Consider the following 25,488-nt stretch of genomic DNA (forward strand, 5'->3'; position numbering starts at 1 on the left):
ATGGGACGTGTTTAAAACATCGATACTGGTTGACAGATATCCCAGCGCGGTTTTACAACATTGTATCCGATTTATTAGTTCTGGTTGGCACATCTTGATTTATTCAGGCAATCTGTTGTTGATATACGCTTTCGAGCTCATTTAGCTCAAGTACCACCAAAAACAGCTGATCATCCGATTATTCCTGCTGGTGCTTTAGCAATCGCGGTTATACTCAGCGACAAGGCAATGCTGCCTCAGAACGCTGGTGGCCGAATGAAACTCGTTGAAGCCCCAGTAGAAAATATGTAACGATTTAAAAACACGAGTATTTTATAAAATGTCTTACCATCACGTTAGTGTTAGTCTGACTCCTCGTCAGATTAGATAACTACAATAAGCATCAATAAAAAACAGGATCCACAATAACGCTAAAGCACAATCAAACCAGAGGCTGTGAAAATAAACTATCGTTGACTGAAAGTCAGGGCAAACATTTGGATAAAGCCAAACAATCCAAGACTGGAATACGATTTAAACTCACCATCGGTATCATTAGCGATATCGCTAAGACAGGCGCCAAATTCCCACTTCTCGCGACAATATAAGCGCTGAAAGCTGCTGATTCCTCAGCTGTTGCAACCGCTCATGATGCTTCTAAACAACTAAAATTACATTTTCTAGAGATGTTTTATGCGACATCAATTACCACAACGACCAACCAATATTGAAACCGGTATTATTAATCTCTATAACAACACTTGACCTGGAACTCATTGGGTAGCATACTTGATTGACCCTCGTGAATTTATTTCTTTCACTTCGTATGGGTAGCTCCACCACAGAAATTAATCAAGTATGCTACAACGCTCAGGTAAACGTTTGGTACTCAACGCTACCAATACAAGCACTAACTTACCCACCACTATGCAGAATTGGAGCAATTGCTGTACTCGAGTCTGTATCAAAATCATCTTTGCACCTCCCATAGTTGTGCACTATTATACAAGTGAACAGTTTGAGAAATCATTGATTCAGATCCCCCTTTGAAAAATTGGAGAAAAGAATAATGGTAGATAATTATGGAAGATCCCGCGGTAATAGTAAAACAGAATAGACTTGCCAAATTACACCACTAAAGCCTATCTTACTGATCTCATGAACTTATCTGGGCTTGATCGAGATGACGTTTTTGTTCAGGATAAATACAGCGTTTTAAAACGAGCAAGATCAAATGGAATGATATAGTTTGTAGAATTATGGATACTACCGTGGATAGCATACCTGTGTTTACTGACGGCGGTATAATCATAGACTCAAATATATCATTTACAACCATCAGAGATGAAATTGCAAGAAGTGTTGCTAATCGTTTGAAGAATACAGGTGACACAATGACAGGCGAACTCAGCATGAACGGAAATAAAATAGTATTGCTAAGAGATCCGACAACAAAAGAATATGTAGATGTTAACTACAGCACCATTGATGGTAAATTATCCACGTTACGGGCCGAGTATGATGTTCACGTAAATATGTTCATGAACACCCGTATTCATATACAAAAACTCAATACAATTGCAGGGGAATTATTTGGTACTCCGTTGACCGCTGACGTGAAACTCTCTGATGTCAAGATGAACATTGAAACGACTAAAGAATACTACAAGATGTCGTAAGTGGAATTCCTGATATCGTTAAAAAATTAATCTGATTAAAAATCCTCACAAACATAATCATCAATAACGTATACACATTGTCTTCGGGATTCACGACATGGTCACAGCAAAAGAATATTATCAAACATACCGCATAAGTCACTGTGGTGTGCAGGTTGTATATCTGAAAAATTTGAGATATGTACCTCATATCCCTGACGTCATTCAACCGATAATTTTTCTGGGGTTGTTTCTGTTGTATTAAATAGCGGAGACGAAGAAACATTTATACTGGAAGCAGCTGATAAAAAATTAACCGCTACATCTTACTGGCGGTGTCGGAAATTTGTTGCTGAAACGTTTCAATTGGTTACTGTGGATGGTAAAATGGAGGTTCAAAAATGTAGATATGATCAAGTACGTGAATGGCAAACACTAAAATCCATCGCTAACAAATATAGCGCGAATGTAAAAAAGATACCGATGTTGTTGTATACTCCGTATATTCACTCGTTGCGTCCACTGGCGTGGTATTATCAGCAACGATATGTGTTTCATCATCGGCGGGCATCGCTGGGTTATTTAATATTATTGCAAAAAAATATATCCACGTGCACTAGCACAAAATTAAATGACTACGTTGTGCGATTAAGTACAGCCACGGCCGCATATTTTATGTTGTCGTCGCTGAATCACCCAGTCTTGACGATGCGACGATATCAGATTCTGAATTTTATATAATGGTTAAGACATATCACTTTTAAATTGATTAAGAAAATGGATATTTAAATAATGAGAGAATTACTTCAGCAGTTATTCGCAAATACAAGCCCGCTGAAAACGAACATATATCAGTAAGCTCAACCAACACTGAATTCAGTATTAATTTTCCAACCGCGATTCCAGTAAAAGATATGACTTTTACGCAGTTGCAGGTATACTACAGATGGCCAGATATCAGATCAAAATCATCCACTTGTCTACAATCAAATAATTCGCTGTAATTTGCAAACAGAAATAAACCAGATAGAACACTTGACTGGGTAGTTGTTGGAATTCCAACCGGCTGTTATCAAATCGAACAGATCGATGATGAATTTCAGCGCAGAATAACACATATTATCGAGAAAGAATCCAAGATAGTTATAACAGTTCATGAACCAGAACTGTCTGCCGTGGTAGAGATAAATTCTCCGGATTACGTGGTGGATATATATATCAGTCATCGATCAGATCAGTGTAAGGATGACCTTAAGTTGCCCCGGAGGCACCACAACCGATACTTGAACCAAAACGGGCTGATTTTACATCAGACAAACAATCATATTGGGAAATTACCTCATCATACAAAGAACATTTACTTGATATAAAAAGCGCAATGTTGGGTAGTGATTTTGGCTTCGGCGGTAAGGATTATATGTGGTGGAATTTTATTATTAAAAATACTCTAGAGGAGGAAGTGCATCTATTAGCATTCATCTAAGTCAAATTATTGAATATTTAGAACATAAAACACAACGAGAAAAACTAAAGCAAAGTTTCACTGAATATCTTCTTGATATTGCAAGTTCCAGCAAGGAAATCATATAACAAATATAAATATTAAATCGGCTTGTAATCCGACATGGAATATATTAACAAGCGAGTAATTCAGGCAACATTTAATTATACTGACGACATAAATCCCTTTAAAAAACTACTCATGCATATTCGATAACAGACGCAGATCTACCGAATTTTAAATTTCCCGGGTATAATGCAGCTGAGTTAAAAACTTCAGTCAATTATATCATCGATCAGTTTTTTTTCTAAAATATTTGAAAAGTCGAGAAAAACGCTGCCTCAGGCAACTGTTCTCAAATACATTAACTGACACGGACAGGGCCGTCATATTTCTCCGGGAATCGTTAATATAACTTCAACGATCGCGGTCAAACTTGTAAGCAATGTAAACACATGCATATCAGCGCAGGCACAGCAAGGTTATATTCTTCATACCTTTACCCCGCAAATCCCACCTGGATCTCTCATTGCGCAGGAACCAATTAACCCGGTCTATCTACGACGTCATAATCCACTATTGTCAAGAATAAATTTCAAACTAACTGACCAAAGCAATAATTTGATTGACCATCGTGGATAGGTTTTAATCCTGAATTTTTATATGAAATCTTAATGATTTTTAATCGTAAAAATTGACAATTTTCGAGGATTTCCAAGTAGGGTGTTATATCTCTCTCTTAATTTTATCCAGGACAAGTGATCAAGTGTATACTTTAAAAATGTTACTGAACCGTGATTCACATTAAAAACAGCAGAAAAAAAAAATTATCCTCCTTGATAAAATCAACGGGGGATATGTTTTACTGACAAATGGACTACAATCTGATACACTTTCATTTTCATTTTCCACGAATGAGTCAAACTTTCACTTTTATTCCCACTAACAGTTTCTGACATAATTTTTCTTAGTTGTCTTATACGAATATTTACTGTCTTTCTTGCTTCGTATGCACGAGATAGTTATCATCTAATTTGTTCGATTGCACGAGAAACAGATACGAATTCCCTCACGTCATTTTTTTTTTACTGCGGCTAGCGATTAAAGTTTTTACCAGTAGATATTCTGATGGCAACGTATATAACCCGCCTCCTTACCTTTTTGTAATATCTCAAATTCAGAAGTATTTATTTTTCAGGATTTATTTCATCAGACGTATTCATGTCGTCTTTTTCTAATTTGTCTAATTTTTTAATAGCAGAAATGATATCATTGCTATTTTTGTAATTCATTATATGCTAACTATACGTTTAAAAAAGAATGTTGTCCATTTATTTGAAATCCTAAGGTGACATATGACATCCTAGCAAGTCCAGAAGTGTGTTCTCTTTTACACTAAGGACGAAAAGGCCCATAGGAAACTCTAGAATGCCATATTACATCCTAGCAGGCTCAGGGGCACACCAAACACAACTCCTATGTCAACCCGTATCATGTCATGCAACAGTCATACAACAGTCTAGCAAGCTCAAGAGGGTGTGTTTAGTAGAGGACGACACAGTACATAACTTTTAAATAATTTAATCCTACAATGGCCTCTGTGAACCTCTAGTCTGTCAAACAACAGTATAGTAGGCTCAATATGGCCTGTTTCCAGTATGGACTGCACTGTACATAAATCTGAATTAACTTAATTCTAAGGAGGTAACAATCAAAATATTTGAACACATAGGGTTCCATATGACATTATAGCTAGTCCAGAATGATACAGTAAATATGTATTACTTATAGTAAGGATGGCACAGTACTTGTAGTATATACAAGGACATCACAAAATCCACGGGAGCCATTCTTTACATTCAAAATATTTTTGCACACATACACCGAAATCAACCCCGGGAGAGTGGAAAAGGGCGCCCACCACCTAGTGACACGTGGGAGGGTGCTTTTTCCTGTTGAGTTTCGAGGCGGAGGCTGGACCCCGAATTATATAAATAGAATCGCGAAATTTCTCAACCGTCGACACTATCAGTCACGGGGATTCGATCGCCAGAATTCGCGTATCAGAGTTCGTGCTTTAGCAACGAGCTACGTTGACATCTGACGTATATGTTTCAGAAATTATTATACGGTTGCCTATGTTGTATTGCAAGATACAACTTGAAATTCTTTCTGAGTACACAATTTATACTTAACAAATTCAAATTTAAAAAGTTCAATACTTTCTGGAGAAAATATATACCTGAAAATAATTAAGGAAATGGTGTCACTGCCTGCTGTATGTTTTTATTGACTACAATCACTGACAAAATACAGATTAAGCAGGAACGCGGACGGATTCAGTAAAACGTGAATAGTGTTTCTTAAAACACTCCATTTATGTTAAATAAATGATTACACTTACCTGTACTGACAGTCCTTGATATAAAACAACGTTGACAAATGTATCAGCGCTACCTGGTGTAACACACTGGCTCGACATACCGTAGTTACTTATTTCCGCGTTTGTCCAATTAACATTGCAGTATTAACAGATTGTCTTTCTTCATATGTTAGATTTTGTGACTTTAGGAAGACACGAACCCGCGAGTGTAACTTCCGAGAATATTTACTTACAAAATATTCAGAAATGTATTTCCGTTGACAGAGTAAATGATAACATCAGGGAAAGTGTCAAGGGGAATAACTCCAACAACCACGTTACATATCCGCAGCAGACTCATCTCTTTTCATTCTCTGTATCTAACACGATTGGAACATAAGAAATAAGATCAATTGTTCATACTTATGAGAAAACGCTATTTTTTGTATTTTAACTGCAATACGGTGCACCTCACGTTGGATAATACCACAAAACTTGCCTGAAATATTATTTCTTTACCGGTTCCAATATTGAAATATTTGACGGCTGTGTTTGCAATAGTCCTACATTTTGCTACCACGTACAGAATTCACGCTCTGTGTAATAGCTTGCAGGTAATCGAAGCATTATTTTTGTATCCGAGTCAATATGATCGATCACAAGACCGTCTTTGATCACCCCAAAATAACACTCGAATACGAACATATGAGAGAGATAACACTTCCCTTTGACGTTGAATCTACGATAACCAGCGTTATCAACAAACCCATTTTTTTCCGCTGACAATGTTTGATTATATCTTCATAATTCGTGTTGAAAGGATGTCTTATAAATTATTTTTGCTTCATTTATGTATAATATTATTTGTCTAAATTATTTGTTTTAATAAATCTAACTATATAATCTGCATTATTTCTTATAACTTTAACAGAGTCAACGTTGTTATTTTATTTATCATAACACGACTTTAGTTCTCTATATATTTTACACCACATTCCGCACACAACTGCGTGTTCCCTCTATATCCAACTCCACACCGTAAACATGGTTTTGGAGCAATTCTTACTCATCGCACGCTTTGGAAATGCTGCTCACCATCCACTTGAGATGATTTCTTATTTGAGTCATCATATATATAACAATATTTATTTAATTTGTTGATTAATTACCATCTCAGGAAACTCCGTTTCCCAATACTAACTTACCCTTCTTTCCAGATCTCACCAACCAATTAGCTTATTATTCTTTGAAATATTTATTTGCATGCAATTCATCGCATATATTAATTCTTCATCTGCGATATGCCTATCTTGTCGGTTTTTACTTTTATACGCTACATCATGAGTATGACAATCTCGATCAGTAACGTTTACTGGATATTCACCTAGTCTTGGCTGATCATGGTCATCAAGCCTGATATCCAGTCGAGTACCAGGACCACATTAATTATATCCGGGATGATGTTTTTGTCCTGGGTACTTAGCCCATGGTGTTCCTATTAACTTTGTTATCGTAGCGGCAATATCACATCCGTTGTTATATATTATTTGGATTAGAAATACATTTATATTTATTTGTACCACATTGTTCACACTTACCTCTAACTGCCGATCTGTTATTTTTTGCTGCAATAGTTGTTAGTCCACTAGTGTGAGTACGCGCCCTGCATTTCACAGAAAGAAATCCATATTATTTATTATATTTCTAAAACATGGATGTAATTGATTTTTCAGCAACAATAAAACAAGAGCCGGTCAAGCATTATGCTGCGATACCAAGTTATATCGGAATGATTAACATAGGTCCACCTGGGAGTGGTAAAACGCAACTGCTGCTTAATTGGAAAATGATGTGGTTGAAATGGGATAAGTTGCATTTAGTTGCTCCATCTGTAGAATTTTAACGATGATACGAAGACTTTAACGAACGTGCACAGTTGTTAAATGAAAACGGTGATGATGTTATTGAATTTATTACTAATATCGATGAGGCGCCATTTGTAGATGATATTGACGGGTTTATTAATATTTTAGCTGTATACGACGATTTAATGCTGGATAAGCAATCAAATCCAGCTATAATATTTTCACGCGGTGGACATAAAAACACAGATGTAATTTATGTTACGCAACGGTAAACACAAATACCTAAAGTGATCAGGGATAACTGTAAAATTCTTGTTGTGTTTAACGGAGTTGATTCACATATCTTGCAAAATATTCATCAGACTTGGTGTAGCGGAGATATTGATATAATTAAGTTAAGAAAGTAATTGAGTCAGGCTCAATCAAGACCTCATGGATTTATAACAATACACTTACATGACACAAGGTCGAAATACTGAGTCGGTCTTGATACAATGTGTGGATAGTAGCAGCAACGAGGGCGAAGTCTTATACTTGGCACCCAATTACCTCAATCGCTTTCTGGCGATTTTCAGGAAGGCTTATTTTTGCAATCTGAGAGTGAGACAATTAGATTTTGTGAGATTTTCAGAGAATGCGTATTTTGCGATTTGACAGAAAAGTCAATTAGAGTCTGTTCGCCCTCTCTCCTGCTAGAGTGGAGGCTGGATATAGATATAACGATGTGATCACACCATTATGGAACAACAACTGCTGTAAATAAACATTTTATAATGTGATAAATGATGAAAGCGGAGGAGTAAAACGCTATACTGTCCTCGATTTCTTCATCAGATCTTACCTTGTCCGTTGTCCCACCGTGCGACATATTCCCCTCGCAGATATAGTCTAAACAACACACATATATAGTTGAAACCGTGATGTGATGAGCCAAGATATATAAAGGGGGAGAGAGAATAATGTTATACTGTTTTAAATTGCTTACCTTGAAGTAAAAGAATGATCTTCAGAAAAACGTAAACATTCATTTTTCCTCCCTCTGATGTATTGAAGTCTATATGACTGCTTTGCTTCTCGTCCTAGTTTTGCACTGGGGAACAGGACGAAAATACAAAACATTTGACGTAATCACAATAGTGTAAAACTGTTAAATGATTATTAGCGTTTGTAATAAAATAGTTTTGTATCTTAAGTGACGCTACAATAATTTCCCTGTTCCAAAAAGCTCAGATGAATAGGTTGAGGTTGTTTACATTGAAAACATGCACAAAAGAGATATTATTGGCATACCTTTATGCAACTATTAAATAATGTAACTGAAACTAGTCACTACTGAGACCATACACTGTCTGTCCAAGGCAGACAGTTGATACAATGGCCGCTACGTTGTACTCGAAAATTAACCTGAACTAGTCCAAGTAACAACGCCTATCCCATTATTGAATTATTTAAAAGGAATGTTGTCTGAGTAGAAATATTATATAAGGCAGATGTAAAAATGAACGTTGTATGCTTAAATTGTCAGGACGTTTATGTGTTGAAACGATTCATTTTCCTTTATTTCGTTGTCTTTAATCTTGCACATCAAATATTTATATTATCTGCAAAGGTGATATTGATATTCATCGACGGGGGACAATTTTCAATATGTCGAAATATACATTTCTCTGATTATGGCATCACAAGTCATTATCCATACTTGTATATGCTCTGCCCTGCAACGGAATATATTCGTCTGTAACTGAAATACAAAATTAATCATGTAATGACTTGGCTGCTAAGGTTTTATGTTTATTATGAATATATTCTTTGAGGCCACATTAAAACGATTATTCTTCTAGTCCTCATATGTACTTAACCATACTCATACATTGTGGTTATATATATATATATATATATATATATATATATATATATATATATATATATATATATATATATATATATATATATATATATATATATATATATATATATATAGATATATATATAGATATATATATAGATATATATATATATATATATATATATATAAATGCATATGTGTAGAACATGAAACCGTCTAACATATATCTGTATACAATTTAGAATTGTATCATTCCTCAGCGAGATCTTAAACGTAATTTATTTTTAACGTCTTATTTCATCTTGTGAGGAATGTTTCTTATAATGTAACCTTTTCTATTACTATTTTAGAACATTACCAGCTTTTTGTACGGAATATCACTTTGTTAGGAATCTTTCTGTGAAATAGTAGTTATGGAAATGTCTAGATACTTATGAAGCATTTCAAGATCGAAGTATTTTAATGTTACGCTTTTTATACCTTTATATCAACATCATTATTTTTCTCGCTGTTCGTATACACTATACATATAGCTTTATACCCAACCCAAGCTACATCCATCCGCAAATAATTCGTAATATGTTTTAAAGGCTTTTGTTATAGTCCGACTGTTTTTGAGTTCAATTCATGCAACTTCCCGATTCAAAACTATCTGTATTTAGTTAGGATTCCTGTCCAATTGGCCTTTTTATCTTAAACAGATCAATATAAAATCGTATTTCCTGACATTTCTAATAGCATTAAACCATACCAATACCAGAACATGTTGGTTGTCCCAAACGAGTGAAGTATGTCTGGCATAATTTACATAAACAGACTTGCATAAGTTAAATTTCCAAATACACGGACGAGGGATGACGTGGGTTCGATCCCCGGTCTAGTCATGCCAAAAACTTGCAAAAATGACACTAACAGCTGCTTCGCTAGGTGCTCAGAATTAAGAGGTTAGTGTTAGGACTGGTCGGCCTGGCGTCAGGATAATGTGACTGGGTGGAACATCATGCTACATGTCTGCCGCGTGATGCCTTTATTAACATCACTATAAACTGCAACACTACAGACGTCGTTGCAGTATGACTGAAAAATGTTAAAGCTACGTTACCAGTCTAAATCAGACACACATTCATCCCTTTTAACAAAAGGGTGAAAGGGAAATATAAATGTTACAGTTTTTTGGTGTGGATCTTCAGAAATATAATGAGATTTAAACAAATCCGAAAAAAATCCACATCCATGAACTTGAGTGAGATAGCGAGATAGCATAAAGGAAATATATTTAGGATATCCAGGGTACCCGTGGGACATATATGTTGATAAATATTCACGGAGACACAAAAACAGGTAGAAATACTAACAACTAAATCCATCGGTAATTTATTTCTTTCTGATGATTTTATGTATGAGGGTGGGGTAGGCAGATTTCATGTATAAAATAGGGTTCAACCTGTGTCACTATAATATTGATGCGATATATATATATAAGGTCAGCGTAAGGAAAGAGGTATAGTGATGTCAACTAAAAACTAAAATGTAGATCATGCAAATAAAGATTTAAGCAGAGGTTAATGTGTTCATTGTTATTTTTAACCACTGTTCAGTTTTAGAAAGAATGCACTGAATTCCATTTAAATAGTTACATCTTATTGGATATTGTAAACGGTGAAATATATTAAAAATGACCTGTTTAATCAAACGTTACCTATTTCTCTTTTTACACATTCATGTTTGCGCTGTTATTACTAACCTATTATATTTATATATAGTGTTCTTTGCTGAGATATCGTTATACTTGGTATATTTCGCCTGTAGATTTCTTTGATTAAAACAGTGTTGTGGCTACAAGAAATATTATGATTAATTGTATTAAACTCGTATGTTAGTCGTTGAATTTCTCCCTTAATACAATTTACTAGACGGTGAACATACCTCTGTCAATAAAGTTGTGAACGTATTCGTGAATGTTGAATTCAATATACTCAGAAAACTAACAGTCTAAGAGAAAGGATTCTACACTATGATATATATGTATATATATATATATATATATATATATATATATATATATATATATATATATATATATATATATATATATATATATATATATATATATATATATATATAAGAGACAACGCCATGAACATCGATGATAATGAACTGCAGAAGCCATAAACTCAACCAACAGTATAAGAAGAAAAGATCGAAGACGCATGGGTAACGTTGGATAGTTTTCACGATGCCACTAAAATGCTAACGCTCCTGATCAGAAACCATTATTATGATTTACCAAATATATCGTCCTAATCAAAAGCAACACCATTAATATCTGATGATTAGTTAAGTAAAATGTTTGTTAAATGTATCTGGGAGAAATTTGCAATCTTGTGTCAGAAAAGAAAATCTTGAAAGAGTGATATAACGACTTGAATGACCGTTTAAGCTCTCCAATGACACCTTCATAGAGGAAATGCTTTCATGCAGCAGAGTACAAAGGTTTCACGTTCAACATCCTTCTTGATAGATATACATGAAAAAAAAAAACATTAAGGCGAAGTAATTCCTTATTGTTAACTGTGAAAAACATTGATTGGGTATTGTTTTACTCCCTATCCAACAGCTCATATATACACCCTGGAAACAAGTAGTGTGTGTTAAAATGAACTTCCTGATTCTAAACCCAAATATGATCGAATTCATTTAATGAACGGAAGAAAAAATTCATTGACCAGGAACATATTATGTGGCAGTCTTATTAGCCTGCTTGAAGAAGATATGACTGACTATGAGGCTAATATACGTCGCATTTACCTAGTTCAATAACAAGAGATCTACAGAGTCCGATTCCATGTTGTTTGGGACATAGTGGGTGTATTATCGTCATCGCCGATATGTTGGATTTCATTTAAACTACCTTCTCATGTATTCGGAATATCCTGTTACATGAAATGACTCAAACATAAAAGAATGTGTTTAGCGATCATTGTGGTTATTCCTTTAATTTAGCTTTAAATCGTGGAATTATTCGATGGAGAAACGGCACTGATCATTCATGAAATGAATTTAGGTCTTCCTTACCGACGTTGCCAGCCTTAAAGATACGTTTATGTTTAATGTTGTTTTGCATATGACATTCGTCGCTTGAACATAAAGAAGAGCAATACCCTAATAATCCCACTGGATAATTTTCTTGTTGAATTGTTGATTTGTGATATTTTAAAATATAATGGTTTGCCTTATTATTTGATTTTCTTTCCCTCTTTATTTGTTTTTGAATCCTCAAATAGAATAGGATGATTTCTTTCACGTCCGCAAATGAACTTGAGTAATGTTTCTTTCTGAGAATGCTTATAACATGTAAGTTATTAAATGACCAGCCTGACCATCCATTTCGACTTAGCAAAGAAGATAACACCACATTTTGATTTAACTGGATTTGCCGAGATTGAATCGTTTGCATTTTCATCCTGTTGTTATTGTTTGTTTAGGACGGCATTTCAAATGACATAATCCAGAGACATATCCGATCGACTTATGGTCTCATATATAAGTGTTATTACGACAAGAGAAAATACATTCTTTCATATTTCTTTTAGAATATCATCAATTTACTCAAGAGTCCATGGCCCTCTGCAAATATGCAGATGCACGTCCCACCTATTATGTGTTTGGTGTCAAAATAAGTGTCAGCATTCCAATAACAAGTCAGATATTCTAATGACTGTAACATATAATCTGAAGCAATGTACATATCTAACCGTTAGTTTGGTTTATTTCCGTAATATCGTTCATAAACGTATCTTCCATGAATTCCTTCATGAATTAAACTTATTATTTCCGTTGTAGCATGTGAGTTTTACTTTATCATCTGGATTTTTTCCCTCATAAATTTTGCTTTCCCCATATAATAAAAGTTTTGATAAGACTGTTCTACATAATGACAATGTATCATATATACACGCTTCGTTTCCATAATCCTTGTATCCATACCGTATAGGTCTCTTCACAACCGCCATAGTAAGTCAAGGTGATCTTTTCTGGAACCACAAAGTCGGTTGTCCTAACTAAGGGCTTTTAGAGCATGCTTCGGTCACGTGTGTCCTGTTTATTACCACTGTCGAATACGAACGCGTGCATATCATTTGAAGAATAAAATAATCTATTTTGTACTTAGCTGTGCAAGAGAAATGATTTTGGTAATTTACTGGAGTAATATACCAGATACGCAACCAATAATCTGAGTTATATTTGCATTGTCTAATATTCAGTATGACTGCCCCGCATACAGACTATGCGAAGTTCAATCTACACATACTTCTTTCTAGGATTTGTATTGGTTGTTTTATTACGAATTTGAAATGTGAATTATCTTAATTTCATATTTTCATTGCGAAGTTTTTTTGTACTTATAGGTTACTGATATTGTATGAGAAATATTATCCAGTTTTTTCCGATCTATATGCTACACGACATTGCAGTATTTATCCAATAAAACAAGCTCATAATTTCGCATACAAGTGCAGTAACTAATATATTATTTGCTCATTTTATTACTCTACCTGAAGACTATTTATATAAACCAAAACAGATTACAAGAAACAAAGTAACTGAATTTATGCTGCATAAAATGCACAAGTTCACATTCACCAGTAGACAACAATATTAATGTTAACATAACTCCGCCCATAGATATTTGGAATTGATGTTCTAGTGTACTTAAAATTAAAACGTATAGTGATATCTTGAATGAACGCGCATTGCAAAAACTGACCCTTTTGCTCTGGAATGATTATATATCAGTATTGTTATATATTCTAAATTTCGTGATTATTGACTGGATTAATATGTGGGAAATATATTAACTATTTCAATTTTGATTATAAAAAAGACGCTATGGAATATAATGTTCACTTAATGTTTTATGCAGTAAGGAAGATGTGTTTTATTTGGAATCTTTTCTAAATTACAGTATAAGCTGTGTAATCAAACTGTTCAACGCATGAAGTAGTTCATCTAATTCCGACTCAGAAACAAAATGATGAAGAAATCTAGGATGCGAAACTGTAATTTCATTTTTGCCATTCTTATGACCATCTAAACAATACACGATTATCCCTTGTCACATGCATGATAATTGTATCAACACCATCGATGTTTTGACCTGCCTGGCGTCAATCGCTAAGGGAAACAGCCTTATATTTGTTGAGTTTCAATGGCATTGAGTTTCCTATGCAAAGAAATGAGCTGTGTTTCGAATTGTCTGAAACACAGCTGCAATTATATTTCTTCATCTGAATTATTTAACACATCGATTTCGTTGTTAGGCAAATAACAAACATCACATAGTCTCTCATCAAAGTGATGTGGAAGCGCAAATCAAGTAAATTCCAGTACCTCAAGATAACGAATAAGATGAAGTCGAATGCAATATCTTCGCTCTTCCTCATAATATTTTTCATATATCTACTGAAAAATGAAGTGTTCAGCTGGCATTCTTACACTTATGGCCCAAGATAATGATTTAGTTAGCCTGTTCTTCGATGTCTTTGTCAGTAACCTCATCAAAAGCGTCACTATCGTCCGACTCAGTGGGTGAGATATTTCTTTTTTATGGATGAACTCTTCCGTTTACAATTCGCTGCAGATTCTATCTTGGGTTTTTTGCCCCAAGAATCTGACTAAGTTTATTCGGTTCAATATATAAGATTCTTCACAAGGTAATCCGTTTATCAGTTTATTCTGAATTTGTTTCTTAAAATGCGTGCAACGTTTTTATGCTTCCCCATATGGTGCGACACCGGTTTTTTCTATTATTAAGGATGCCCATATATGCGCTGAGAGTTCATTAAGAGACGCTAATATCCTGACCACTGCAATAGATTTATATATAAAACAACTCAAGCATTTGTTCAATACAAAAATGCTCACAACTCGTTTGTTAGCACACATTTATTATTAGGCAAATAATATAATCAATGCCACAGCATGAAGAAAATTCAATATATAGTTTGTTTTGTGATAATGTAGAATAGTAATACAAACTTACATGTGCGTTATATAAACTGGCACTGTGGCTGCACGTGTAAGTGAGTGGCTGGGGCAATATCAATCGACGCCGTATGCAACTTTGCAGGTGTGGTTTATTGTCCGCTTAAAAGTGATGCAGACATAACATATGGCTTTTAATTGAGAACCAAAAAGGTTGAAACGCAAAACAAACGTATTTTTACATCGGACTAGAACTGTCAAATATATATCCCAAAACGTATACCATGCCTTCATCTGATCTTAAGCTTTATTAATTGCACATTGTTTAGAACACATGCAACATTTGTTTATGTTATATGACCGTTTACATTGTTTAAGTTCAGGAATAATATGGTTATTTTATGTATTCTAATTATCTTGTTGTTTCTACAATAATTGTATATAATTAACTATGTTTCTTGTTTTTAAACAAATTGTATTAAGTTGAGGCTCATGTCGATCATGCCGTTTTTTTTGTGCAAAATAAATGAACACGAAAGTGTTTTTCATGTAATTTCCAATACAACAAAACCACACCAATTCGATGGTGTTTATTGACACTGTGTTGGGGGTATAAGGGCAATTAACATTAGGCTACCATGTTGAACCATCAATACAATAGAAAGGGAAATGTAATATTTCATCATTTTAGTGACAAACACCCAACATGTACTGAGCACCAAAACGTATTTATCGTACAACAAGGACCCACTCACTTGTTACTAAAGGTGGTCGCTGCGTTATGTGTTGCTCCTGACAACAAGTGATACAATACTGGATATCATGGTATGTGTTCAATGGTTTATGTAATCAACTGTTTTTATGTACACAGCTGAGTACATAACATTAATTAATATAGAACTGACAAACCTTCTATTGCTGAGTCCAAATATACAGTTTTTATATTAATTAGAATTTGTTATCGATTGCATTAGCCCATTTTGCTTGTCCGACGCAATACGTTTATATCACAATCTCACTGGGTAAACATAATAAGCATATCATTGTGCAGGAAATAATCTTAAAATGCCGAACATAATGCATTCCAAAACACCTGAATGAGTGCTCTTAAAGACCTTTGGTCACTAACTGCCACATAACTTTGCATTTTATTTAAACATATCAGCCCAAGAAACAGTGTAATCTGTTGAAGAAATAACCATGTGTCAGTAGGACACTTTTAAATAAGTGATATATTGGGTTGTTTATGTCCTGAAAGACACAAAAGGGCTGCTCAGAGTTGCCACATTGGGATCAAAATTACATGCATTTTATTAATGAAGAAAATTTAAATTATTTTGAATTTTGAATTAGGAAAATAATTACAATATGATTTGAAAGGAAATTCAAGTTGTACCGAAAAGGAGATTTAGTATAGAGAAAAACAATAAGTTGCTGAGGCGGGATAGAGTCAAAAATATGCATTACTAGTTTCGGCATAATCAGTGTTCGTGGCAATGAATTAGATTAAATCAATGAATAACGACAGTTATTTAGCATCCCGTTGGCGCGATAATATTGCTACTCCTGGATAACTAGTCCTTGATTTATTGTATGCTTATCCATATGACTTCTTATAGATGGCTTTCAATGAAAATGCCGCAAAATATAGTTATTAGTCACTGTTGATTTATTTCAAACGGTTTACTGTACAACACATCTCTTCTCGAGGTCAAGGGTTACAAGTCCAAGGTCAATATGAGTAACGAGAACACTTTGAAAAATATCTCAAATATTCCTCCAACAGTTTCCAAACATGTGAATAATTTGCAACCTTGTTCAGACAAAACACGTATCGATATTGCTTGCACTTGATATAAGGAAGAATAAATGAAATTCAAAGACGAGTATACGAAAGAACATAGGCATAATATATAACAAACCACACCATAAGAATTCTTTGTCACATCGAAGGCGCATACCAGTATGTAATATATTTTGCAATCCATGTTACATTCTGTTCGAAAGTGATGTGCTATTTGGTGCTTTAGACTGATAAGACGCAGCAGCACATTCAGATCAGAAGATGCGATAGTATTTTTAGCTTGCAACTCAAAGTTTAAAGGAAAAAAGAAAATAACTCTAAACAATAATAACAGGAAACAAAACATCTTTTATTATCTTTAGTGATCCCATAAGGTTTGGATTCAGTTGCTGGGGAAGAAATATTATCATTTGATAAAATATTAACATTTTCAGGTGTGTGATATCAATATTACATTTATGTCGTGCAAATTTAATGGCATATATCACTGACATGCTCCTTCAAATACATATACATCTATAAAGCCATTATGCATATAGTTCAAATGATGTGGGTATAAGCACATTATTCAAATGTCTGAGAGCAAAATGCTACGTCATACATATTTCACATCTTCGCATAGAGAATACAATCCAGTTTGTCGTGAAAACATTACCCCGCCCCCATATATATCACGTTAGCTCATGTGCAATCAGAGCAAAATGGAAAATATTGTTACTCTTGGGTATATTATGAAAAATTGAATTTTAAAAAAAATAATGGAGACAATATTCCTAGTACTTCAATGCTGGTGGTGGTGGATAGGCGGGATTGCCAAATCGCTCAGGCACATTGTCATACTGGATATATCCGGGTGGGGTTACACCAAGGGCATAGCAGGCGGGTGTGTATGGGCCAGGATTGGCTGGACGTCCCTGGGTGAATGCTGTGTTACTCACTGAAAACAAATAACCTTTACTTTTTTACAACGTTTGCTCACCATTATGAAAAATATAACATTAGCAAAGGTTTATCTATATTAATATATGTAGCCATCTATATATCCATCCATCTATCTATCTATATATGTATCTATCTATCTATCTATATATCTATCTCTCGCAGATAATTTAGACGGGACATAGCAAAATCGACAAAACCTGGAATATAATAGCAAAGGCTGAAAGGAGAAGAAAAAAACTGAACCAATTATGTTGCTGCATTTCATTTTCTTAATCGTTTAGTTTTCGCAACACACTTGTTTGCCTTCAAACTCAGTTTGCTGTATCGATTTATCAATCCACTTTACCATCCATCTCTGTACATGCTAACTATTTTGGTCCGTCAAGCAAACGATCCATTGACTGTCTGAGGTATAAGTTTATATACATATATGTGTGTGTACTGCCACCATTTAATACTTAATCCCAATGGCACAGTGTGAATTCAAACGATAGTTGTATATCTACACTTTTGTAACTCATGGAGCATGATCTGATTATTTTTTTTATAATTTACATTCATTGCTGTGAAGTATACAGGATATCTTTATTTTTACTGGACTAACCGTAACTTTTTTGTCCTACAACTTAAATCAAGAATGGAAATTTATCTCAGTTACAAGATCATATAGTTCTATACCTGACATTAGGTCACAATTAACATCACCTAACGAAAAAGACAAACCTTCTAGAATCGTCATACTATTGATGAAAAAAATATGCACTATACACTAAGGAAATTCTAAATCTAAATCTAGACCCAAATAATTGTATTTGCTTCTATTACTAATGATTATGACTTTAGACCAGTACGTACAGAGAATATGTTAGCTATGAATTATATATTTTAAAAAAAATATTAACAAAGATCAGGCAGAAACTAATTCTATTTTGGACTAGGTCAAATATAAAATACACTGTTAAATTATAATAATATCTAATTAAATATAAACACATTTCTAAAATATCAAACAAAATGAATAGTAAATATGCATAGCAGTTACAAAATATATAAATATTTTTGTTCAGTATTTGGTAGAAAAGAATATTTTTGCTAACAGAACTTGGGGTAACATGCAAATTATGGAATTGAAATTAAGATAAAAGGATGAAATAAACTTAAGAAAGTTAGAGTTTGGAAAAGAGGAAAAGAGAAACAAATATGATTAGCGAACGAATAAGTAGAGAGATACGATAAATAGAAGGAAAGGAAGCGGAAATAAATATGTTAATACAGGAAGAAGAATCAGAAAGAAAAATGCAGGAAAATATATTAAAAAAATGCAACTGCAAGAAAAAGAGAGAAGGAAGAAAGGGACACAAAATTCCGAAACATGAAAGACATGAAAAACAGATGCAAAAACAAACGAAAGAGACATGTAAAGGAATGTTAACTGTAAACAATTAGAACTAACAAGCAGAAAGTATTCCTCTCTCTCAAGTTATGGTTTTTGAACAAAAATATTAAATTACTACAATCATTTGAAAATAAATGTAGATCACTAGTTGTCAAATTTGGAAATAAAAGCCTAGAGTTAAAATGACTATGGTAACATTTGATTGTGTGAATAAAGCATTTAGTTATTGACAATGCATTTTACACATCGGTGTCAATAGGAACAAGTGTGCCTTATAGTTTGGTCAAACAATGCAGCTTGATGGGTTATGAGTTGCTGCTGGAAGCATATTGACAGAGGTCTCATAAATTGAAAATGGAAAGTAGCCTAACCTAGGTCTCGTTTGCTTTGGAAACCGAACAACAATATGATAGTTGGCGTGTACTTAAAAAAAATAAAATAGTTACGTCCAAAGTCAAGGACGTCACGTACTCAAGATGTATACTTTTAAACTCGTTGGACGTTTGTTTGCAGCATTGTTTATTAAGAAACCATATCAGTCTCAATCTGGTACTTACAAATTCAATCCGGTACAAAGAAACAAGAATAGTTTCTCAGAAATCATGATATTTTCTTACGCGGACTTATTGCGACAATACATCAGGTTGTTTCTGAATCCCTTCATTTAACATTTTAAGTGACATAATATAGACAGCAGTTCCAAATATTTTTGTTTTTCATATGAGAAAATAGCTCTTGAGCATGAATGTGATCAGGAAGCTATTCATTTGGCTGACATATGTATTGGTAATCTGTTTGACGAGAATTACTGTTATTCATGGTTATATCTTCTTCATTGTGATTCTCTAATGACTAATCAATTTCCCATTTATAACCAGGGTGGCAAATGATATTCAATTGTCGTTAAACTTAGAAAAAGATCCATAGATCTTCTGCCCGTTCAGACGGCTATTGGGAACGTTTACTCTGCAGAGATATCAAATTGCAAGTTTTTCTACAAATGGGGTCACTATGAGAAATTGGTGACTAAATGATATACCTCCTGCTGATTAGTTGTTAGTGATGTATCAAACTGTCGTACCTCAGTTCTTTAGGCACGTCCTTTTTAATTTAGCATATGAAACTCTCATGGATGGTCATTTATGAGAGACGCAAACATATCACAAATCTGGCATCATCTTTATAGGATTAATATTAATAGATTTTTTTCTAAATATTGTTGACCATATCCAACATGTCAAATGATAGGAAAACCAAAACAAAATACAATGTACAACAATTTATTGCATTTCGCAAACCAGACACAGTTCATTTAGAATTCAAACTAAAGGCAAACCTTTACTAAAGTTCGTAATACTTATTGAACTTCCTAAGTCCGTCCAATTTGAACAAGGTTCTAAATTATTGTCAGTGATATTCCAACAATTTATGCATTAAATATGTATTAAACAGTTTATGTACTCTGCTAATCACTCAGAAAGAAATGGGGCGCTGGAAAGATTTCATCATACTTTAAAGAATATGATCAGTTCATAATTCTGTGATAGCAGAAAAGATTGTGATGAAGTTATTCGGTTAATAATTTTGCTTCTATGACGAACGTGCACGAGTATATTGGATGTTGTCCTTTTTAACGTTTTGACTTAATTGTTTGAAAGAAATAAGTATTTTAACAGAAGAATCAGAAATCATTTTACCGGATTATATATCAGATCGTAAATACAGAATATAAATATCGCAAGATAATAAGATGGCAGTAAATATTATAGCGTCTACCAAATCATAAAATAAATATAGGCCTGAGAAAAAGACAAGGAAAATAACGTTTCACTCGTGTCAATACACCAAAGCCCTATTAAGACAATATCATGGTCACAACACAAGTTACAAGAAAGTGATTTAAATTATATAATCGACACTTCTGGGAGGTGGAAACAGAAACAACTCTGCAATATATACATGTCAAATGAGCATGTTAGTTGTTGTTGTTGTTCTAGAGTTTAACGCCATTTTTCAGCATAAGAAAGGCTTTACATGGCAGCCAGTATAACTGGTGGAGCAAGAACCCTGGAATACCCAGGGAAGAGCCACTTACCCACGAGAAGCTACTGGCAGGCTTTCCCACGTACCCACGCTAGCCGAGCCTTGAACTCGAGCCCCCGCAGGCAGAGGTGAGATGGCAGTGATCCGTAACGGTGAGCGCTTTAGACCACTCGGCCACTCGGGGCTCCTGCATGTTAGTCGATATATCTCTAAATCAGTCAATAAATGTGTTACTGTCGCACATAGTGAAACTTGGTATGATGACGTACAACCGCGTTATAGTGACTTCCATTCAACCAGTCCTGACATTTCTAAAAAAATTAAAGAATCTGGACAATACACTTTCATATATACAGCCAAAGAAGAAGAATAACTTAAAACAGCTAGTTGTTTAATATGACTTGTTCTCAGATGTTCCAATACGAACAAACGAAATCCAACCTGATGTTGACATTGTAGATTAAAAGCTCGTAAAATAGCATTCTTACAAGATGAATTAACTCAAGAGGGAAAGTGTGAAAAACAAAGTATGATATTTGTTGGAGAATGACTTGGTTGAACCAAGAACAAGTAGCTTGAGTTTGACAAGCATTCGTTTTCCGAAACCAGATAATTCTTTCAGTATATGCACTGAATATATAACAGTAAATAGTGTCATCAAACCGACTTATTCCCATTACCAAGAGTTGATGATTTTATTGCCATATATAGAATTGCAAACTATGTCTACAAGTTTGTCCTGTTAAAACATTCTGGCCGATTCTACCTGCTGATAAAGGAAAATAAATTTAAGCCTTTGCAACTCTAGATGGACTCAATCAACACAAAGATATCATTTATATGAAAGATGTTCCCTTTGCATTCCAGAGTGAAATGAACATGATAATATCTAGTATAGATGAAAATGATGCATACAACGAATAAAATTTGACAGTTAAGTTTAGTAAGCGTGCATTTTGCCGCTCTTAAGTCATATGTTTGAAGCATATTGTAGGACATGGTCTAGGGTCTAATTAAGCCTGCAGAAGTTACGGATAAAGTTATCTCTGAATTCCCTGTGCCTGTCGGTAAAAAAGCAATTGATGAAACGTTTTGGTATGGCTGGATATTATCGGAAGTTTCGTTCACATTTTGCCATAATTGCTGAACCCAATTTATTAAGTACGAAAACCAAGTTTTCTTGCTCCTATACATGTGAAGAGTAGCTTGGTAAGTTAACGCTCATACTTCATAGTGCACTAGTTTTCACAGCTCTAGATTTTATCGAATCGTTCAAGATTTATATTGATGCAAGTGATGGGTTTTAATTCAGGAATATAACATTGGTAAGGATTAATCAGTTTGATATTTCTCTAAATTAACAACAAGCTCTATAAACATTAATCCACTGTCAATAAGTGTTCGCTCCCATTTTGACTTTACAACACCTTCAACTGTATAAAAATTATGCATCTTCTCCAATTTTAGCATTCAGTGTCCACAGCCACTTTACATTCATCAACACAATGAAAACTGAAAATCAATGATTTTTTAGATGGAGTTTGCATTTGTAAGATTACAACATCGATGATCGGCACATCAAGGCAAAACATAAAATAATGGCAGATGCTCTGTCACGTGTGTAGGAGTTTTGTATAGTTTAATGTTACATATAGTTTGGTACATTCATTATATAGCTTCCTTTCTAATTTATTATTATTAGTATTAGTAGTAGTAGTAATAGAAGTAGCAGTATCATTATTATTGTCATTATTATTGTCTGTATGTTTGGATAATATGGAAAATTAAATCCGTCTTTCATGGATCTTTTTCATTTAAGCGGAGATATTCTGTATATCAACATCATTTGCAACACCTGGTATATGATTTCTTATATTTATTGTGATAAGTTTTATTCCTGGCGAATAATTGTACAGAAATGCATAATTAGACTTCGCCTAAGTGGCACGATTCTTGTAAGTTCGTAATATTACATAGGATCTGTCACTGAATGCTTACGTATGTGCCGATAATGACTAAAAATGATTTTAAATATTAGACTTAATGGCGTATTTAGGCATATATTTCATTGACGAATTGGGTTGTAAGGTTATGAAACAATTCAGTAACTTCACATTGATTGGGTTTAGTCATATATTAAGCAATTTAAGACAAATGTTGTTTTATGATCCTACAAATGAGGTATATTGTGAAATATGTTTGTAATATGATGTATACTTAAAGAGAGAGATTTTTGAGCAATCCACATTTATTATATCCCTATTCTATGTCTGCAGACGTATTTTATGTTGTATCATTTGAGTGGAAATATAAAGTTATCATTATTTTGACTATGCAATTATTATGGAACATTTTTGAATAATACAAAGGAGTTCTGGACAGCGCCTTACTGACGATGACACGATTCTTTGCGGATTAGTATATTTCCAGGATTTAATATTAACAAGGACATTTCATTCACTTGGGCTGTCATATAACGTTGTCAGTGAATCTTCACTTCATAATATCATGGTTCTCTTCTTTCTGTTAATTACCTTATGACTATATATTCCTAACATAGATAGATAGATAGATAGATAGATAGATAGATAGATAGATAGATAGATAGATAGATAGAGTGATAGATAGAGTGATAGATAGATAGCTACAATGACTTGATAGGTCAGTGTTTTGACACTAGTCATGAAAAAAGATAATTGAAGTCTCTGCTTTCTACTCTGTGTAATTGTATGTATTGCGTTCATTATATAATTTGAATCTATGGCTGCATTATCCAAAGAGATCATATATATATATATATATATATATATATATATATATATATATATATATATATATATATATATATATATATATATATATATATATATATATATATATATATATATATATATGTCTATATATATATATATATATATCTTGATAAGATGTGGTAAGTTTACGTTAACTGATCATCGTGTGAACTATACAAACATTATACTAGTCCGATTACAACACATGCACATTAGCGTGGTTTAATTGTAAAATTAAATACATTTTCAACTAAGGGATTTATAAAACTAAATAAACATACCAAACTTTAAACTTATAGTCTGCTTGGTGTTTTACTACACGATGTTATTACAATCATTATTTGAAATCGGACCTCTCCGGTGGCTTAGTGTTATAGCGTCCGCCTCGGATAAGGGATATCGCGGGTTCGAACCCCGGCCAAGTCATACCAAAAATTTACAAACAATGGTACTAACAGCTGCCTCGCTTGACGCTCAGCAATAAGAGGCTAGTGTTAGGACTAGTCGGCCTGGTGTCAGGATAATGAGACTTAGTAGGACATCATGCTAGATGTATGCTTCATGACGTCCCAGTGCTGCACATCACTATCATGTGCCACACTGCATATGTCGTAGCGATATGACTGAAACATTATATAAGTTTCGATACAAATTCAAATAACACACACACATAAACACATTAAAGTCTACAACTGATACCAGTCTAATATGACTGAACTTCAGCTGCAAATTTAAAATATCCACAAATTAAATACATACAAGCAAGCAAACTGAAGGCTCGTGTGAACTTGTTTCCTACTAGCATTCACTGCTTTAGTGCATTAACTACATTCCTTGTGGCTCTTATTTCTTTAACACTAACAAAAGGTAACACGTTTGATGCATTAAAGTATCAATCCGTTCCAAATTCTTTGACACATCGATGGACCATTAGTAGTACGACACAATCCACCTTCTTACACTCATGGTGCATACACATTTGGTATCGAGTGGTTGAAATGTTGCCATTTCATAATTCTGAGTAGCAGGGAGAGTCTTATGTCGGGAGGCATGTTTAATACTGCTATGAGACTTATGTGGCCTGACCAACAATTCCTGTTCGTACTGATGACAAAGCAACGGTTCGGCAGAGTGTTATTCAATCGTTCCACAATAGTTTGGTCAAGATGAATGTTGACATGTCCGACAAGCACTCACACACGTTATTTTTATTCATCAACGCAGCTACATTATGCGAGAAATTATTTACCAAGAACCACTTGAGAAACTCAAAGTGAGGGTTGAACGTTTATAGATACATTGCAAAGCATCAGCG

General features: G+C 34.1%; 2 long non-coding RNA genes across 2 annotated transcripts in view; both read right to left on the bottom strand.

Moving 5' to 3' along the window:
- Positions 1-8,487, bottom strand: part of LOC149788826 (uncharacterized) — a 58,438-nt gene extending 49,951 nt beyond the window's left edge. Inside the window, exon 1 of the long non-coding RNA XR_016424437.1 lies at positions 8,351-8,487. This is a non-coding gene — a long non-coding RNA (uncharacterized LOC149788826). The remainder of the gene's footprint in view (positions 1-8,350) is intronic.
- Positions 8,488-17,539: 9,052 nt separating this feature from the next.
- Positions 17,540-25,488, bottom strand: part of LOC149788827 (uncharacterized) — a 35,659-nt gene continuing 27,710 nt past the window's right edge. The window contains exon 4 of the long non-coding RNA XR_016424439.1: positions 17,540-17,937. This is a non-coding gene — a long non-coding RNA (uncharacterized LOC149788827). The remainder of the gene's footprint in view (positions 17,938-25,488) is intronic.

The sequence above is a fragment of the Sinohyriopsis cumingii genome, chromosome 11 (genome assembly GCF_028554795.1).
Source record: "Sinohyriopsis cumingii isolate HCF-2022 chromosome 11, ASM2855479v2, whole genome shotgun sequence".
Lineage (NCBI taxonomy): Eukaryota > Metazoa > Mollusca > Bivalvia > Unionida > Unionidae > Sinohyriopsis > Sinohyriopsis cumingii.